The 19,333-nt window shown below is 43.9% G+C and overlaps 1 protein-coding gene across 10 annotated transcripts in view; it reads left to right on the top strand.

The window, feature by feature from the left end:
• Positions 1-691: 691 nt before the first annotated feature.
• The window catches only part of B4GALT4 (beta-1,4-galactosyltransferase 4), a 33,867-nt gene continuing 15,225 nt past the window's right edge, over positions 692-19,333 (top strand). Inside the window, exons 1-2 of one of the 10 annotated variants that reach the window (XM_071560376.1) lie at positions 1,437-1,560; positions 8,674-8,850. The gene's annotated coding sequence lies outside the window, so the exon portion shown is untranslated. Of the gene's footprint in view, positions 830-920; positions 1,006-1,436; positions 1,561-1,840; positions 1,985-8,673; positions 8,851-10,171; positions 10,878-12,987; positions 15,486-19,333 lie in introns of those variants that run through there. The other 9 variants (XM_071560385.1, XM_071560405.1, XM_071560399.1 and 6 more) reach the window with 9 other exon arrangements.

Below are 19,333 nucleotides of genomic sequence, written 5' to 3' on the forward strand. Positions count from 1 at the left end.
AGAAGCCTTCTCCTCTCTGGTTAACAGAATTAATTTCTCTCCACAAAAGAAGATGAATTTTGCCTTTTTCTTGAAGGACTTTCTTAGTGCTTGGCCTCAGATTCCTTATGGGTGCAACTTATGGGTGCTTGCTCTAGAGCCAGGTAGACTCAGCAGGGCAGCACTGCAGTCATCCCCTGCTGTTCCCCTTCTGCTTTTCCTGCCACTGTCAGTGAAACAGCTTTGCTATTTGATAGAATAATTTAAAATAATTGGGCTTTTTGGCAGATAAGGGCAGTTAGGCTGGAAAGTTTCGCTTGGAGAAACAACAAATGTTATGTTATAGCAATATGAACTTTGGTTGATCCATATGGTAATCTGAATTGTACCGCAGGTGAAAACACATTCAATTTTGAGGCTTTTTTCAAATATCAAGAAACTTACTGATAATAGATAAACCCTTTCTACCATCTTCATGTGGGCATGCACACTTGAAGGGATTTTTTGGGCGGGCTTTGGGGTTATTTTTGGCACTGGTAGAGTTGGACACTGTATTAGGAATTGAAAGTGTTGACATTTTGGTCTGCTTATGCCACCTGTGAAAAGATTTATCCTTTTCCTGCCAAGTTCTAGTCAACAAAAGCTGATAGAGTGAAGGCTTTGTCCTTGAAGACAGAGCTTGCATAAACTAAAGTTACTTGTGTCTCTGCTATTGGTTGACAGCTTTTGGAGGAGACTTGAGGAGGGGAGAGCAAGGAGGAAAAGAAAGAGCAGCAGGGTCTGTGACCTCTTCCTGGGGGGTGGTCGCCACACCTCCCTAGGCAGACGTCTCCAGCAGGCACAATGAAAGGTGAGAAGGCTTGTGCTCTTAGTATTGGAGGTTCCTCTCCCCTCCTCTCCCCCCCCTCCCCCCCTAAAAAAAAAGGCAGCAGGGATGCCTGTTGTCTGCCAATGCCTAGAGGATGTAGCCCCTGCCTTCGCTGGAGTGTCCTGAGTTGGTAAGACAACCTTACGTGAGTAACTCTGGTAAGTGGAGTGCTTACACGTTTACGCTTATTGCTTTAGTCTCCTTCCTTCTCTCTCTCCCTTCTCTTTGGGTTCTCGCTATTCGGTCACTCCTGTTAATAAAGATATTGTGTTTTCTGCACTCTTAAGGGGGCTCAGCCTCACTTTTCCAGCAACTGTAGAACCCACCCAGTTACAGACACAAAAAGCCCTGTTGTGATGTCACTTAAGGAAGGCGAAGTTCTCTTTCCCGAGCAATTAGGTTTTTGGAAAGCAGGCATCTCAAGTTCTGACTTCTGAGACTCTAAGAACTTCTGCAGAGCCCCACCGAATTTTCACTGTAAAGAAGTGCTAAATACCAAGAGCCACAGAATCGCGGAGAGGTTTGGGTTGAAAGGGACCTTAAAGATCATCCAGTTCCACCGCCGTGCCGTGGGCAGGGACACCTTACACCGGATACATTTTGAGACGAAGCGACACTCAGCTTCCGACGAGTACCAGCCACGCACACGCTGTGATGCCCAAACCCTCGGAGCTGCAAAAAAATCCCCGGGCGCTTCAGCATCCCCCTAAATGGCAAGCGCTGACAGAGTTCTGTCACCGTCACTGGCACCCCCAGGCGTGCTGAGCCGCGGGCATAGAGCCGCGGGCATGGAGCCGCGCCTCCCGCGTGTGCTCGGGAAACCCAGAGGAACGAAGATGACAAGGCCTGCTAGCCCGCTATTCCCGATCCATCCCGCTATTCCCGATCCATCCCGCTATTCCCCGTCTCGCCCAGGGGCGGCCATGGCGGGAGGGGCGGCGGGGGGAGCGCGGGGAGGGCGGCGCGCGGCCAGGGCGCTTGCGCGCGCCGGTGGGCGGTGGGCCGGGGGCGCGCCGGGAGCGGGAACGTGTCGGTGTCGCCAAGGGAGCGGCTCTGGGAGCGTGTCCGCGTTCCTGCGGTCCCGGGAGCGCTGGGAGCGGGTTGGTGTCCCTGCGGCCCCGGGAGCGCTGGGAGCGGGTTGGTGTCCCTGCGGCCCCGGGAGCGTGGCTGTGTCCCCCGGGCGCGGTGGGAGGGTGTGCGTGTCCCTGTCCGTCGGAAGCGGGTGCGTGTACCCCGGGAGCGGCGGCAGCGTGTGCACGTCTGTGTCCCTGTCCCCCAGGAGCGTGTGCGTATCCGTGTCCCTGTCCCCCGGGCGACTGTCCCTGTCCCCCGGGAGCGTGTCCCTGTGCCTCGGGAGCGTGTCCGTGTCCCTGTCCCTCTCCCCCAGGAGCTTGTGCGTATCCGTGTCCCTGTCCCCCGGGAGCGTGTCCCTGTCCCCCAGGAGCTTATCCGTGTCCCTGTAGCCCCGGGCTCGTGTCCGTGTCCCTATCCCCCCGGATCGTGTCCGTGTCCCCCGGGAGCGTGTCCCTGTGCCCCGGGAGTGTGTCCCTGCCCCCGGGATCGTGTCCCTGTGCCCCGCGGGGCGGGAGGCGCGGCCCCGTCCCGTCGGTCCGGGCGCGGTGCGGAGCCCCTGCTCCGGGGCCGAGCGGATTGCGGGAGCGCGGCTGGGAGCGGGATACGCTGTGGAGGGAGGGTATGGAAATGAGCCCTGGGGGTAAGGAGTTCCCGGCCGGTGCTGCAGTTCAGCGTCAGGGAAAGGGCGAAAAGGGTCGGTTTAATTGTGCTGCCTCGTACTTAAGAGCATCTGGTGCGTGGCGGAAACTTTGCGTGGTCTCCTGCTACTCGGGACTTCTGGGGAGTCCCTGTGAGTGCGGGGAACCCTCATGAACCTCATAGGTAGGGCCGGGGGTTGATCCTTCAAGTAAGTCTGCTGGTACACGATGCCACTGTTAGCGTAGCGTTACTGATAGAATTGGGAGCAGTTACATATCTAAAGTTGCGTGCCAGGTGGAAGTACTTCGTGTGCCGGGCTCAGGGATCGTGTCAGGAGCACGGCTATAGAGCACTGGGTATTTTCTCTTTTAACTGCAGCTTTGGAATGGTTTTGTGTTAAAGTAAATTCAGTACTAGGTGTTGTTTTCTCTATTCACAAAGGGAGAAACTGAAGCACAGGGAAGGGATGCTGTTTAGTAAAATTTTCTCACTTAAAAGGCATAAATGTTTTCATTCACTGCTCTACGTGCTATTTTGGAGATTCCAGAACAGTGATCAGAGAGCTTGAAAGGAGACTTGCACAGGTTCATGGGAGTCCTCATTTGACAAAAATGTCCCATGTGATGATGGAAATGTGTTTGCAGGTGTTGAGGAGAAGCAGGAGTGGGATTACTGGGGAAAGTATTTAAGGTTTTATTTCTGAGTCATAATATAAATGCATTTAAAGTACAGCTCTGGTATGATTTGAAACCTTGCACGCTTCAGATTTTCACAGCACTATGGTAGTAATAGTCAAAAAAGAGAATAAATATATTCAGTTTCTTACTAACACTTGCTTGTCTCAAAGCATTAACAATGAAGATCTCTTGTGGATTTAACATTTTTTTTCTATCCCCTCATTTAACATCTACAGAAGTTCCCAAAGGACAGCTGAGTCAGTTTAGAAGACAGTTTTCAACAGGGAGGTTTAGACAAAAGGAATATGAAATTTTGATGTCATTGAGATGGCAAACATTAAAAAAAATCAAATAAATGAACTCTTGGGTTCAGTTCACATTCTTCAACTTTAATATTTACAATTTTTGTCAGTAAGAGTGGTAGTTCTGTGAGATTTTTCTCTTAAAGATTTTTTTTCTTTGCAACTCAGTGATGATTCTGTAACTCTCCTGTTGTTGATTACAAACACTGATTAAATTTAGAATACTAAAAAGCACAACTTTGGGGTTTTGTATTATTCTCTGTCACTGTTCAACTTTGCTAATGTCTCATGTACCTTTTTTAACAAGTACTACCTTTCATCCAAGACACTAAATGTAAAAGAGTTTTCTTCATAAACACTTCCTTTAAGTATGATTGATCTTGTTTTTGATTTATGTAGGTATTTCCTTGTCATTTCTGTAACAGCTGTATTTGACTTTCACAGATTCTTTTCAGTTAGAAGAAAGTAATTTGTTCCTTTGAATTTGGAAAGCTTTTTTTTTTCCTTTTTCTCTCTGGTTTCAGTTGACCAGTCCTTCTCTTTTAAATAATATATATAGGAAAAAATAAAAGTTGAGGACTGATTGATTTCTGTGTTTTTATTATGTGATCTTAAATCTAAATTACATGAATGAATTTGGTGCATTTGGGTTTTGCTAATTTGATGGTATATTCCTGGAGGATCTGTAGCCATGTTTAATCATGTAAGAGTTGGGTTGAAAAACTGCTTTTCTTGCAAATATGTAGTTCAACAGTCACCCAGCAAGTGTGTAAATTTTTTTGATTCAGAGACTAGGTTTTTGCCCTGAGTATAAATGGGACCTTGAAAATGCTGTAAAACAGTGTGAGAGAGCTTCCATCACGTTTTTCTTAACCATTTTCAACATATTTAGGGGATTTTATAAGCATTGTGTCTTCTGTTTGAAATGCTTTGGCATAACTACAAGTAACATACCTTACAGCTACGATTGTGTCATCTTAGTGTCCTGAGAGCAACAGCTGGGTAGTATTTATTTGTCAGGCAGTGAATTGTGGGTTAAAGTTATCATTCATTATAATTCAGATGACAATTTTAAACTGAAATGATGATGATTCTAAATGTACACAGTTATAAATAATAGCAACATTTTTCAATCTTACTTTGATAGGGCAATTGCTGCTCTAATCTTGTATTCCTCTTAGTCTTCAGTCCTGTAGTTGACTTCTGAACTCCTGCAGCTAAATTAATTCATCAGTGAGATGGGAAGGGGTAAAATTTGCACAGTAATGGAAAGGATCCACTTTTCTGTACTCTGCTTGAGTTAAGTATAATCCCCCTCAGCCTTCTCTCATCTTCCTGGCAAGAGGTGGAGCCCAGAGCAGGAGCCCACATCACATCCCCTTAAATTCTCCAGACTTCCTGGCAAGATCTGGTGAGATGGGGAAAAGAGATTAGTCACTGAGGGTAAGAATTATACACTATCTCCCTCTGCCTGAAATTTTACTGAGCTGCTTGTTGGAAAGGTTTAATAAAGCATCCTGAGTCTCAGGGGTATATTTTTAGAATTACTTCCACAAGCATTTGATTAAAATTCCTTGTTGCAATGTTGAACTAGATTTGAATTCAAAACTGTTCTAGGCCATACCACTTCCAAAAAGTTGAAGTTAAAGCCCTTAAATTGTATGTTTGAAATTTTTCTCTTGTAGAAAAATCTGTCTGCAGATTGGTTGAAAACTGGCATAGGTATAAATTGTGTTCTAAAATGGAAATGGTTCCTGTACATTTGGTAGCTTAAAAAAGTCATGCCATCTGCACAGTTTTTTTCATAGATGTCTTTGCAGTAGGCCCTGACAGTTTTTAATCCTTACTAAGATTGCAAAAATAATAATAAAAAAGTAAAATGTGTTAATGCCTTATAAATCTTCAGCTGGAATGTCTTTGGTGCAGTTCTTGTGCCAAAGTACCTCCATGAGAAACAAATAATGGGATTCTCTTTTTAGTTATGCTTTCTTAATACATCTTCAACTTTATTAGTTTTCATTTTTTTTACAACTTTGTTCATAGATACTTAAAAAATGAAAATTATAAATGTGTTAAGTAACCACAGGCCTACGCTATTTCTGTATTGCTTTAGCTATTGTGACACTTTAATTTAAAAAATACATTTTGAAGCCAAAATAAGAATGTACGTTGTTGTAATATAGTGTTCTTCTCAGATGTTATTTTTTTTTATGCAGGAGAGAGTTGTTAGGAATTTGGCCAGGAATGTGTTGAAATGGTTTTCATAAAGTATCAAGGCCTCTGACATCTGTCATCCATACTGACTGATGCCATTCCAACAAGGCATCAGCTGCCAGAAAAAGATGGGGTATTGCTGAGTTGAGTTGTGACCTGAGCATTCCATTAAGCACAAGATTCCTGTGTTCACAGAAATCTGTTTGACCATGTGTTTTTATAGGATATTCCACTCAACTTGGACAGGAAGGTGTTTTTAAAATGTGCTGTGTTTCTTTAAAAAGTATTTCTGTGGTGAGCAGTTAGGGAGCTACGGGCTGTGCCAGTACTGTTTGCAGTGCCCCTTGCTCTGTCTCTTTAGCTGCACTGTCTGACAGTGCCACGTCTTTTACAGTGAGGTCAGTGGCTCAGCTGTAGTTGTGTAACAAGAGCGTCCATTCATAAGTGTGTTTCTTGGCTTAGAGACATTACATTGCATTTCCTAGTGTAAAATCAGAGTTCATTACATCTTAGAAAAACTAAAACTGTATTGGAGCAGCCCCGCTCATTTGCCCTGTGCTTGGTGATGATGTTGGGTCATTTGCAGAAAAGGCTCTGTATTTGCTTAGTAAAGAAAGCATAAGCTTTTCCTCTGGTAATCTTAGAAATCTTAATGTGATGTTTTAGGCACTAGAAGAGTTGGGCCTCTGTTTTGTAAGTGAAGTGTGACTATGTAAAAATGTCTGCTGCTTGCTCACCATACTGACTGGAAATGTTAAAAGTAGCTGTATGTCCACTGTCTAATATTTGAGATAAATGCAAAGTACTGGGTGATGCTAAAGCCAAGATTGCTCTAAGGCCCTGTATTGAGTGAAAATGTCAACTGAAATATCTTCTGCCTTGGAGAAATTGTTGCCTCAAATTTGTCTGCCTGAAGATAGATTTATGAAGCTGTGGCAGAATAGTTACACCATGTAGCAGTGACTGTCTACCTGAACTGTCAAAGCATGTCAGTCAGTTAATCTGAGGTGGTGCAAGTGTGTAGTTACTGTTCTGGACATCAGAAGAGAACAGCAATGCTCACAGGTACCTGGAGGTACAGGGTGGAGAGAACTTCTGACCTGAGTGTGCCAGTATTTGTCCCCATGCCATAGCAGATGGACGTGTTCTGAGGGAAGCTGCAGACCATAGACTGCAGCCTTTGGAGAGGAGCCCACACAGGCAGGTTTTTCTGGCAGAAACTGTGACCTGTGGAAGGGATTCATGCTGGAGCAGTTCATAAAGCATTGTACCCTGTGGGAAGGACCCCAAAATGCAAGGAGAAAGGAGTGGCAGAGAGGAGTTTTTGCTTCTCTGGAGGGTAGGAAGGTTCTCCAGAGGGATCTGGACAGACTGGGTCAATGGATGAAGGCCAACAGTATGAGGTTATACAATGTGAAATGCTGGGTCCTGCATTTGGGTCACAAGAACCTCATGCAGTGCTACAGGCTGGGGGAAGAGTGGCTGGGAAGCTGCCGCTGGGAAAATGGCACCTGGCCTGTATCAGAAATAGAATGACCAGCAAGACCAGTGATTGTCCCTGTGTGTTCTGCACTGGTGAGGCTGAACCTCGAGTCCTGTGTTCAGTTTTGGGCCCCTCGCTACAAGAAACCCATTGAGGTGGTGGAGCAAGCCCAGATAAGGGCAGTGAAGCTGGTGAAGGGTCTGGAGCACAAGTCTCATGAGGAACAGCTGAGGGAGTGGGGGGTGTTTAGCCTGGAGAAAAGGAGGTTCAGGGGGACCTTACTGCTCTCTACAGCTACCTGAAAGGAGGTTGGAGTAACAAGTGACAGGACAAGAGGAAAGGGCCTCCGGTTGCCCCAGGGGAGATTTAGATTGAATATTATGAAACCTTTCTTTACAGAAAGGATTATAAAGCCCTGGAACAAGCTGCCCTGGGAAGTGGTTGAGCCACTCTTCCTGGAACTATTTAAAAGACTTACAGTTGTGGTGCTTAGTGATATGGTTTAATGATGCGCTTGGCAGTGCTGGTTGGACTCTATGATCTTAGAAATCTTTTCTAAACTAAATGATTCTATGATTCCATGACCTGCACTCCTTGTCCCCCTGCACTGTTATGGGGTGGGAAGTAGAGGAGGTGGGAATGAAGTAGTGAAGTTGAGCCTGGGAAGAAGGGAGTGGAGGGAAAGTGTAGTTTCTATTGTCTCTCACTATTGTACTCAATTTTTAATTGACAATAAATTAATTTTACCCAAATTGAGTCTATCTTGGCTGTTGGTTAGTGATCTCCCTGTCTTTATCTCCCCCTATTCTCTTCTGGGGGAGAGAAGTGAGGGAGAGGCTGGGTGAGTGTCTAGCAGACAGAAAATCAGGAACACACGTTCAAGGGACAATGGACTTCACACATACCAGTGTTCAGGGACTGCTGCTTTTGCCTGGTACATTCCCTGTGGAGTAAGTTGTTTGACTCATTGATCATGTACCAAAGGTGACTGGAACACAGCAATAGTGCTCCTCGTTTAGAGTAATGTGGAGTAACAGTGGTGTCCCTGTTAGGGATAGGGGAGATACTGAGATGCTCCTGTTTTCTTCTCTGTCCTGCATGTCAGAGTTAAGATGCATGGAGAGTCCTCTTTCAGTGCTTTTCTGCTATGATGTTCCTTTTGTATGAAACAGATTTATTGTTACTGCCTGCCAAGCTTTGCCTCATTTACATGTTACAATTTCTTCTTCCATGATGCACACTTGCAAGGAGACTAAGTTGTGTAAGCTAAATATCTAGGTGATTGTCCTGGTTTCAGCTGGGATAGTGTTCATAGTAGCGGGTAGGTGAATGTTTTTTTAGTGTGAGAATAATGTTGATAACACACTTATGTTTTGGTTGTTGCTGAGAAGTGCTTGCCCTAAGTCATGGACTTTTCACTTTCCTGTGTTCCCCTAGTGAGAAGGCTGGACAGGCACAAGAAGCTGGGAGGGGACACAGCTGGGACAACTGACCCAAACTGGCAAAAGGGATATTCTATACCATATGGCAGCTTTCTCAGTGTGTCAGCTGAGGGGAAAGCTGGCCAGGGGCTGCTGCCCAGGGGCTGGCTGGGCATCAATCAGTCAGCAAATGGTGAGCAATTGCATAATTTGTTTTGTATATTCTAATTATCATTGTTATCACCATTATTCTATTTATTATTTATTAGTATTATTGTCTTCCTTTTCTGTCCCCTTAAAATGTTTTTATCTCTGCCTGTGATTTTTCTCACTTTTTTGATTCTCGTGCTCATCCCAGTGTTGATGGGGAGGGAGGGAGGGAGTGGCTGTGGTGCTTAAGTGCCAGCTGGGGTTAAACCACAACACTTATTTCCTGGTGTGTTACGTATTCTTTATCTTTTTTAGTTTGTCATTCAGGGAGTTGGAGTCACCAGTACTTTTGTTCTTTTATATCGAGTATCAAGTAGTTATCAAGTAATAAATAGTAAGGAAAGAGTGTGGAGCCAGTACATCTGTGTATCTATATTCTTGACATAACTGGAATATTTTAGCTGGCATTGGCTGTTACTGTAATCAGGCCCCACAAGTGCACCTTGGTCTGTTTCTTTTTAACTCATATGTTTCCTCTTTAAAATTGTCTGGTTGGAGACAGTTTGTGGAATGTTACCAATCGTTGCCTGGAAATGTCTCTTATCATTCTCCTGAAATAACCATTCCTAGTCAGCTGAAAGTCGAGCTACTGTTCTTATGCTGGTTATCATTTTTCAGTGGGAAGCGTGAACAAACGATTTCAGAGTGTTGCTAGAAATACTGCTTGCTTCATAATCTTGCTAACCCCGTGTTTTCATGACAGTCTGTGCTGGTGCAGAGAAAGTATTTGGGGACTGGACCATGGAGAAAGTTAAGACAGTGACAGTTGAGATCCAGACTAATCTGACTTTATGTGACTGATGAGCTGAAACATGCAGTGATCCTAAAAGTTTTTTACCCACTACTAAGTGTCTGAAATGAGAAAGTCTTTCCTCAAAAGTCTTGTGCAGTCCTGATAGTAGGTAAGAACTTTGTGGCATAGAGGAGGCTTGCTAGGGAAGCTTTGAAATACCTACCTGCTTGGAATGTATTTAGAGCACAAAGGGTTCAAACAGGTTCAAGTTACAGGAGATTGACAGTCATCATGAGGCTGTACCTATCCTTATCCTTTCTCTCCCCGCCTTAACTACAATCCTTCTTACCCATATACCCTGTGTCTACTCAGGTCTCATGCTTTCTGTATCTTTAGGTGTTATATGCATGTTTACTGATAGGGCGGTCCTCTGGTGTAAAGGAGAGCACTCCGGACTCTGAATCCCAAGGACCTGAGATCAAGTCTCAGTGGGGACTAGCCCTGGCAGTTCAGTGCCTCCCTGCCATCCCATCCCGTCACATCTCGGATGCTCAGCAGGGTCAGCCCCGGTTAGTACTGGGGTCTATGACAGTCCCGAGGACTTCCCTGTCACTGTCCAAGCTCGCTCGGCCGTGGCAGATGGACCTCAGGACTTAAATGGTCAGTTCTGCGCACGCTGTGCCTCACCTAAAAAATCCCCTGTGCAGGCTGGAAGGGCACACCCACGTGGGGAGAGCCCTGCCCAAATCTGTGTTCACAAAGTCTGGCCATACATATAACATGTTTACTGGAAGCGCAAGAAAATCCTACACCTAACCAGACACAGGCATGCTCATTAATTCCTCCAATGTCAGTGCTACTCTGCTGAAGGAAGTGTGATTGCCAGCTTAATATACAGCAGTTGGGGAAGAGACTTGGGAAGGTTGGCAGCAAAACTCTTTCAGGTGCTGGACCAGAGCTCGGCCAGCACAGCTGACATTCCAGTGCTGTCTCCCTGGGAGCCTGGGGAAGCCCCCGATTGACAAGATGACTTCTGTTGTTTCCATCCAGCTGATCCTGTGAGGTTGCTAGAGGAGTGTTATGGGGCAGAGTGGTGGGAACACCACCAGGGAGGGACAACCTTGTAATAATGAATTACTTTTCTTGAAAAGCCTGGTCAGTGAGCCAAGCTGGTTGCATAAAACAGATGCTTTTGTCAGTGGTGGTATTGTCATCGGCTGTTGTATCTGGGAAATAACCGAGAGGAGTGCAGTGGGAGCACCTGGATTTCTCCACAGGTATGGACGAGAGGATTGGAAGCTTGAGCTACATAATAAGAGTGGCATCTCTAACATTTTAAATCTCCAAATGGAGCAAATGCTGAAAGGGCACCAATAGAAATGGTTGTTTGCTTTTAGGACTGAAGGTTGGAACTTTTGTTTCTATCCGTTTGTTGTCAGAATTAGTTGTGAGCAGTATTGCATCTGTCCCGGAATCCCCGAGTGCTTCCGTGCTGGTTCTGCCGTGCCAGGAGCAAAGGAGGGAGACTGTGTCTTCCATCCCAGGCTGGGACATGAGCTGAGGGAGGGAAACGTGGGGCAGCACCACGGAGCGTTTTTGTCCCGGGGAAAAGCGGCTCTTCTTTCTTTTTTTTCCCTTTCATCCCGTGATTTGAGACGAGTCTTTCCTGCAATGTGAGAGGTATGGTGTGGAGTCTTTATGGTGTGGAGTTTTCTGGATGAAAAGTGTCTGCTGCTTGCAAAGTTCTCTCCCTAATTTTCGGAGTGACTGTTCTGCAGGAAGGAGGGATGTGGCAGCAGTAGTGACTGGTTTAATGCGCTTTCTTCATTTGGCTTGGAATTCTGAGAAGTGGAAAGGGAGTTTGTTTCAGCTATTGTTGTTAGTTTGTTTTTTTTCCTCACATTTGTATATATATGTATGTTATCATATTCTGTTTTTAATTGTCTTTCTTTTGTATAATATGAGAAGCTTGCTACTTTGGGTTTTGGGTCGTCCCCCCTTTTGCCTTGGTTGGGGTGTCCTTTCTCTCTGTGTTGGGCACTTGGCATTTTGCCAGCTCAGCCGACGCAATGGCACTTAGTTGGTGGGTTTTAATAGCTAGAGATAATAAGATTAAAAAAGTGTTGCATAAAAGAGGTGTCAAGAACTATTGGCTTAATGCCCTACTAATAACTAATCCGTTGAAAAGAAGGAAATGCTTGTGAAAGGAACAGGTGTAGGCACTTGTAATGCTTGAAGACCTGAACTATCCTGCATAGAAAAGCTGGTGCTGTACAGAGATCTTTCTGCCTTGTGAGTTGAATTTAATTCCTTATCAGTGGGTTTATGAAGACGATTGCTATGGTTTTTTGCAATACTCCCAGAGCAAACCAATCGCTGCTTTTGATTTTGGCCTGAATAAAATAATAAATAGTTGTCTGCATAGTACAGAGCTGATAAATGCAGTCCCAAGGAACTTTTACATGCTTCATTTCCTGCTTGAACTTATTGTGGTTTTTAGAGTTCAGTCAAAGTGAGTTCTTGTTGCTGCTGAACCTGTTCTGCTGCCTGTCGAATTTTGTGTGTGCTTGAGAAGGTTGCAGGAGCTTCTGGAAAGTCCTGTGTGACGGGAAACCTGTCCTTACTGGACAGTGTGAGAGAGGTAGAGTCAGAAAGTTAGTTTGTGTAAATTAACAATTAATTTTTCCTCTCATCAAATAGAAATATCTTTCTGGAGCTGTTCTACAAGTGTTCCTTGCAAAGTGAATTGTTTTAAATGCAAATGCACAAACCCCAAAATTCAGGCAGTGTGTTCTTGCTGTTAAACATTACTTATTGAAAAAAGTTATCTTGTGAAGCTAGGCCTTAGCAAAGTTATAAAAACAATTTTAATCTAAAAATCTGTCAGGGAACAATAAATATTTGGAAAATAATGATTTTTATCAACTCCAGTTACAGATTTTGTTTATAATGTTAGTTTTCTTCACTAATAGAATCACAGAATGGATTGGGTTGGAAAAGACCTCTGAGATCATCAAGTCCAAACCTTGGTGCAACTCCAGTCCCTTTACCAGATCATGGCACTCAGTGCCACAGCCAATCTCAGTTGAAAAACCTCCAGGGATGGGGAATCCACCACCTCTCTGGGCAGGCCATTCCAATACCTGATTACTCTCTCTGGAAAGAATTTTTTCTGATCTCCAACTTCAATTTCCCCTGGCAGAGCTTGAGCCCGTGCCCCCCTTGTCCTATTGCTGAGTGCCTGGGAGAAGAGACCAACCCCCATCTGGCTAGAACTTCCCTTCAGGTAGTTCTAGACAGTGCTGAGGTCACCTCTGAGCCTCCTCTTCTCCAGGCTAAACATACCTCCAGCTCCCTCAGCCTCTCCCCACAGCACTTGTACTCCAGTCCCTTCACCAGCCTTTTTGCTCTTCTCTGGACCCGCTCCAGCCCCTCAATCTCTTTCCTGAACTGAGGGGCCCAGAACTGAACACAATACTCAAGGTGTGGCCTCACCAATGCAGAGTACAGTCTAGATCAGTCTTCCTGCTGATACTGACTTTGCTTAGGAATTCTGCTTAGATGAAAAGGAACACCTTTTAGTCCAGTGTTTCTGGGTATCTCTGAGCTTGGTAGTGCCAGTGGCTTTGATCAGACTTGTAAAGCAAATGGATAGGTTGACCCTGCAGCTCTTACATGGGGAGCCAGTTGTACATTTGTTGCTTGCTTGTTCTGTGCTTGCACAGCATGTCACACTCCAAAGCATGTGTATTTCTGTAGAGAAAACCTTGGATGAAAGTGGATGGGGTTCTGATTTTCCTATTTTGCTTCAGAAGCCTTGTGCGTGCTGGAACCTTGGTTATTCTTTTGGGCTTCTTGGATCAAGAAGGGCAAGTTAGGGCTTCATGTTTTTGCAGTTTAAGAACTGAACCTGCCCTGTTCGTGGAGGAGCCATAGGGTTCTGCATTTCTGATCAGTTCCTGCAGGTACCCTGTTACAGACAGTGCTGGGAACCTTGGAACAAATAAGTAGGGTTTGGCACATGTTTCAAAAAACAGGAGGCTACAGAGCTCGAGCTGCCAGATAAGCTGCAGAGCACAGGGATGGTTTTTGGTACAGACATGATGTTAGGGATCACAGATTTTGCACTGTTTTTGTCCCTTAATATGATCAGGCATATATTTAGAATTGTGTTACAGTGTCTGTCTAGCTATGAGTGTATCTGTGTGGATGGAGACCTTTCACATTTTTCACTGATTTTTGGAATTTGGACTAATGTAGTATTTGTATTTGTTTTAGTATTTGTTTTTCTATGTTTAATTTTTTTAAGTCACGGATTTTGAAATGTGTGCTGTGTTGTTTTTGATCTTGTGGCCTGAAGTGCCGTGCCCTTTTAGCCAGCTGTAACTTTCTAAACTAGGTTCAGTTATTCTTCACTGAGAATTTTCTTAAACAGAGTTGTACTTTATGTTCCCTTGGAAAGTTTCTTCATGCCTTTGATGTCTGTCAGATATAGCTCGAGTCAGGTTTCACAGCTATGAGAAGAATTTATTTGCACCACAGATGTTTTCTGACCCGTGTTTGAGGGTTAGTCACCCTGAGTGACTATATACAGAAAGAGGAAGAACCACGTTTTCAGCATCTTAGAGATTATTATTTAGAGCAAGATTTTAGTACTGAATTTTTTATTGAATTATTGCTTGCACGTGTTATAATGTCTGACGGGGTGATCTTTTTTTTACCATAATTTAGGGTTATCAAATGTGAAAAGAAGTGCTTCCATAAGTACATGGGGAACAAAACCAGACAAGTGAAAATGTGGGCCCCCTTTGCTCAGTGCAATGGGGGGACTTGATTACACAGGACATGCAAAAGGCTCAGCTACTGAATGTCTTTGCCTCAGTGTTTAATAGCAGGACTATTAAGGTTGGAGTAGATTTTTGACTATTTTAGCCAGTATTTTATTAACACTCTTCCCTTAATAAGGATTTTATGGAGGTATTACAACTATCATTTTATACTACTTTTCCAAGTATAGCTTTTTAACCGCAGGCCCTGGGCCTAGAATTTTTAAATTTCTTTATTCTTTAACAATATCCAGACTTGGGTCTTCTTAACTCTAGGTTAGCTGCCTGACTTACAAACCCAGGTATTTTAAGCTTGCTGGTGAAAGATCACTTTTTCAAATGCAGAGTCCTTATTGAGAAATGGCAACAAAATATTCTCTAGAGGGACGATGGTCAAGATTCCCTTTTGTTTCTCTGACAGGCAAGTTAGTATTGAGACAACCTCTTGCTTGTCCTTTTATTTTCAGCTGTTGTCCTCTTAAGTTCACAAGTTCTCTGTTGGGAGTCATAGAAGTGCTGGCTCTTCACTGTGCTTGCCATCTTTATTCACAGGGTACAGTTCTTCTGGGGGCGGTCCTCTGGTGTAAAGGAGAGCACTCTGGACTCTGAATCCCAAGGACCTGAGTTCCAGTCTCAGTGGGGACTGTCCCCTGGCAGTTCAATGCCTCCCTGCCATCCCATCCCGTCACATCTCGGATGCTCAGCAGGGTCAGCCCCGGTTAGTACCGGAGTCTGTGACAGTCCCGAGGACTTCCCTGTCACTGTCCAAGCTCGCTCGGCCGTGGCAAATGGACCTCAGGACTGAAACGGTGGGGCCAGTTCTGCGCACGCTGTCCCTCACCTAAAAAATCCACTGTGCAGGCTGGAAGGGCACACCCACGTGGGGAGAGCCCTGCCCAAATCTGCGTTCGCTAAGTCTGGCCATATATGCAGTTCTTCCTCATCTCTTAGTAGAATCAGGTCTGCCTTTCTGTGCATATGCCATTCTTGTATCTCAGGGGGAAAAAAAGCCAAGCGAACAACCTTTTAAACTGTGAAGTAATGACGTAAGGTAAATCTGTGAGTAAATTGATTTGTGTATGTTTTTCAGTTTAAAATACCAAAGTATCTCCATGCTTCCGCATTTCAGAATACATACTGTATTCTCCATTGATAACATCAAAATATCAAACTGCAGGTTTCTGGAATGTGAATTTTTGCCTTTCTGCATGTGTGTTGTGATGAGCTGGAAGTGACTAATGTTTGTGACCATGCATGCACATTTATGCTGCTCTCTTAAAGCACTTAAGGTTACTTCAAGCAAGAGGACTCTTCTGTCACTGCCTTAGAACTCAGTGGAGATATGATTTTAGTTTTTATGGGAAATAATTCACTGTGACAGTAGTATGGTCTGAATATTTGTCAGAGACAAATACTGTGAGCTTTTAGTAACAACTGCTTGTAGTCGAACCTTGCAAAGCTGACAAAGGAAATTCATATGTGTGAGATTTGGAATAGGAGTTGAGGAGAGTAGAAATAATGTTGGTGCAGTTAGTTCATAGTTTATGTTCATAATTTAGCATCCTAGTACCTTAGCAATTTTACACCACCAGCATCCTGATACTTTAATAACAACAATAAAGTATTTCAGAACCTTGTTCTTCTGACTAATACTGCCAATTGCCTCATGTTGTTTCTTTGCCTTTTTCTGGGGGTAGTTAAATTTTAATTTTATTTGTAGAAAAAAAAAATTTCTTATAGAAGACAGCCCATTTGTATTAGTCTGCATATCAGTGGTAAGCAACTATCTTAGTGTATTTTAAGGATTGTAGTTCACTTCTGGTAAAGTAGGAAGCTATGAATGTAATAAATAATAATTGATTTTTAGCAAACACCTCTTGATAGTCATTCCCTGCATGTTAAGTTCAGTATTTTAACTCTTATAATTTTTTTTCAGCCTGGGTTATTTTGGGGCATGTTTGGGTTGGGTGATGGAGGAAGAAATTCCCTTCTCATCCATGCCTTTTGTGCAGCAGAGCCTTTGGTTTTGTTTTGGAGAAGATTACACCCCTTGGGGGATGTGCTTCACCTGCTGAACACTGCACGGTAACTGAGAGATTATGAAAGGCAGTAATTTAGATTATTTCATAGAAACATACAAATGAAATTTAGATAAGCAAATTATAAGGTCTTTGATAAAATAATTACAGGCTGATATTACCCATGGGATCCCTACTGCCCTCAGATGGTTGATAGAGCTTATCACTGATTTCCCACATGTAACTATTGCAGGGTATAAACTGATGGGGGAGGGTGGACATTTTCTCTTTTATTTGAATCCCGATTGTTCCGGTGATGAGACAGAGTGGGATAGTCAGGTAGAGCATTTTGGACCATGATTTCCTGCATTTGTGAATCAAAGGCCTAAGCAACTGACCTGAAATTTGAACAAAGCTGTGTTTCAGAGTCACTTCTGTCCTGCAAAATTGTTTCCCTGGCATGGCAGCAGCTAATTAGGAAGTACCACTGGACTGAAAGGCATGAACTGATATTTCAGACATTGTGCTACTTCTGTTCATTAGTTGAGCTGAAAACCAGAACTATTTACCTCCAAGTGTATCAATATGATATTTCTAATGTCTCCTTTTAGGGCAGTGTGACTCCTAATTTATATAACTATAGCACATCTGCCAGCAAAACTCATCAAAATGTGATAAGTAAAATTCATTGCTGAAACAAAATAGATTCATTGAAAATCTCATCACTTTTGTCTTCCATTCTTGTCGTTTTCCCATTTAATTTTATTCTAATTTTATTTTCCTGTTTAGTTAGGGGGCTTTTTCTCCACACTTCTTGTGGAGACACTGAATTGAAACTAGTCACAGGCACATTTTTAACTGGGTACAATCTGTTTACTACTTGAACCCACTTCAAACTTTTTGATTAATTTTTCTTAGCTGTAAACCAGCGATTACTCTCATCTGTTTTCATGGGCAATCTGGAGTGTCCTATTTGCTGGGAAGTGAATCCCCCTTGGCCCAGTGTTTTTTATCTCTCTCCTTAATTGAGATTTTCCTCTTCTCTCTTTTCCTGTTGCGTTTTCACATCTTAGTTCCCTTGCCCCTGTCTGTCCACATTCCCAATAGTAGGTTTTGTATGTTGATTCAGTATTTCAGTTACACCCTACAGCTGTTAGGGGGAAAAGCAGAATAGAGAGTATCAGAATAAAAGTATTAGATACTGGGAGCAACTGCAGGAGTACTTAAAACAAAAAAAAATGGTTAAAACAAGCTAGTAATTGGGGCTTATGTGGCTTCTGATCTTCCAGGCCCCTGATATAATGATATAATGCCATTGGTTTTATTATGGAAAACAGGAGTTGCAGGGTCCACTTCCACCTCTGGTTCTATAATATGCAGGACCACCACTCTTGTAAAAAGGTAATTGTGCTGGTTTAAAGGTAAACTGGCAGGAGAAATGAACCCATCACAAAAGAGACTATAAGTCAGAGTTACAATTTAACAAAAATATTACAATAAATGCAATGATACAAAGAGAAGTTGGTTTTATCCCACAAAATCCAGAAGTATAACCCAGCCCCCTGGGGGACAAACAGAATGGTGTTTGTTTGCCCCTGTGCTGAGCCCCACGTGGTTCCCTTGAGTCCAAAGTAAAAGGAAGGGGTTAAAAAACTGTTGATGCAGATGATGATCACAGTCTGGTCAAGAGTGTTGGTCGCAGTCCTGTCGAGGTTCTGGTCCTCCTCTGAATCTAGCGAGTGGTCCCCAAAGTCCCCAGACCCCAAGATTATATCCCCTCAGGTTCAGGTGGGAACACCCAGTACCTCCCTCAGGGTGGGGAGTTCCACAATGGGTGATCTCACTCTGTGAGTCATGGGGTATTTTTGGAATCCTTGATGGCCCTTTAGCAGACATGGCCCCTCAAGCTGGGTGTGGAGGTGCTCATGACTCCCTGGAGGGCAGTTATCGCAGCTCTTATCTCACAGGCTTCTTAACACCCAGCTCACACCCTGAGGGGTCAGGTGTGCGCTGGGCAGCTGCTGCAAATGGTCCATTGTTAACAGTTCATGAGAAATGACAGAGAGGGTTTAGAATACACAGCTTTGGTCACACCCACACAGTGATAAACTGGTCCTGGCTGCTGAACTAGGACAGCAGTGAAGCCTTTACAGAACAGACCTGTCAGATTGGCCCCTGTAGGGGTGGAAGCTGGAGAATCCCCCTCTGTTGCTGCCATCTCTCTCATCTCTCTGGATTAATGAATTCTGAATACCACCAAGGCTGTGTTAGGACAGTACTTCACAACCTCAGAACCAGTAGAAATGTTACCAGGTCAAAAAAAGGTTTGCATGTCATTTTGAGGGGAAAAATAGGTAAGGGAGACAAATCCTCACTTTCTTGCATTGATCTCCAGGCTTGAGAGTATCTACTTGCCTATATTAATTACTGTTCACCTATTTATCTGGTTGCATTTCATTCCAGATTTGTTTGTTATACTCAGGATAAAGTTGTCAAGTGCTGCAGAAAGATCGTAGACTTGAGAGTTGGTTTCATAGTGGTGGTGCTGGCATCCCCTCCAGCACTCAGCATTTGTTGTACCTTGTGAACTGACTAACAAGGAGGGTGTGACGGGCACAAGAAAGACCATTAGGCTGCTGGGGAGCTGGTGCAGATGGGCTCGTGTGTACATTAGTCAGGGTTACCATCATCTAGTGTCTGTAGCAGATTGTCAGAGAACATGCTTCAGAATAGTTGGGGTGGGCTTCCTCTGGGGTGATTCCAAGACTACTGTTTTTCCTGTGTATTTTTAATACAAGACTATACAGTGCCTTTCAGAGTGGTGGTAGCGCATAGTGTCGTATTCAAATTATCCCAGGGTTGTGGTGAAAGTTGTTATGGAGTGTTTGC

The sequence above is a fragment of the Pithys albifrons genome, chromosome 1 (genome assembly GCF_047495875.1).
Source record: "Pithys albifrons albifrons isolate INPA30051 chromosome 1, PitAlb_v1, whole genome shotgun sequence".
NCBI classification, from domain to species: domain Eukaryota; kingdom Metazoa; phylum Chordata; class Aves; order Passeriformes; family Thamnophilidae; genus Pithys; species Pithys albifrons.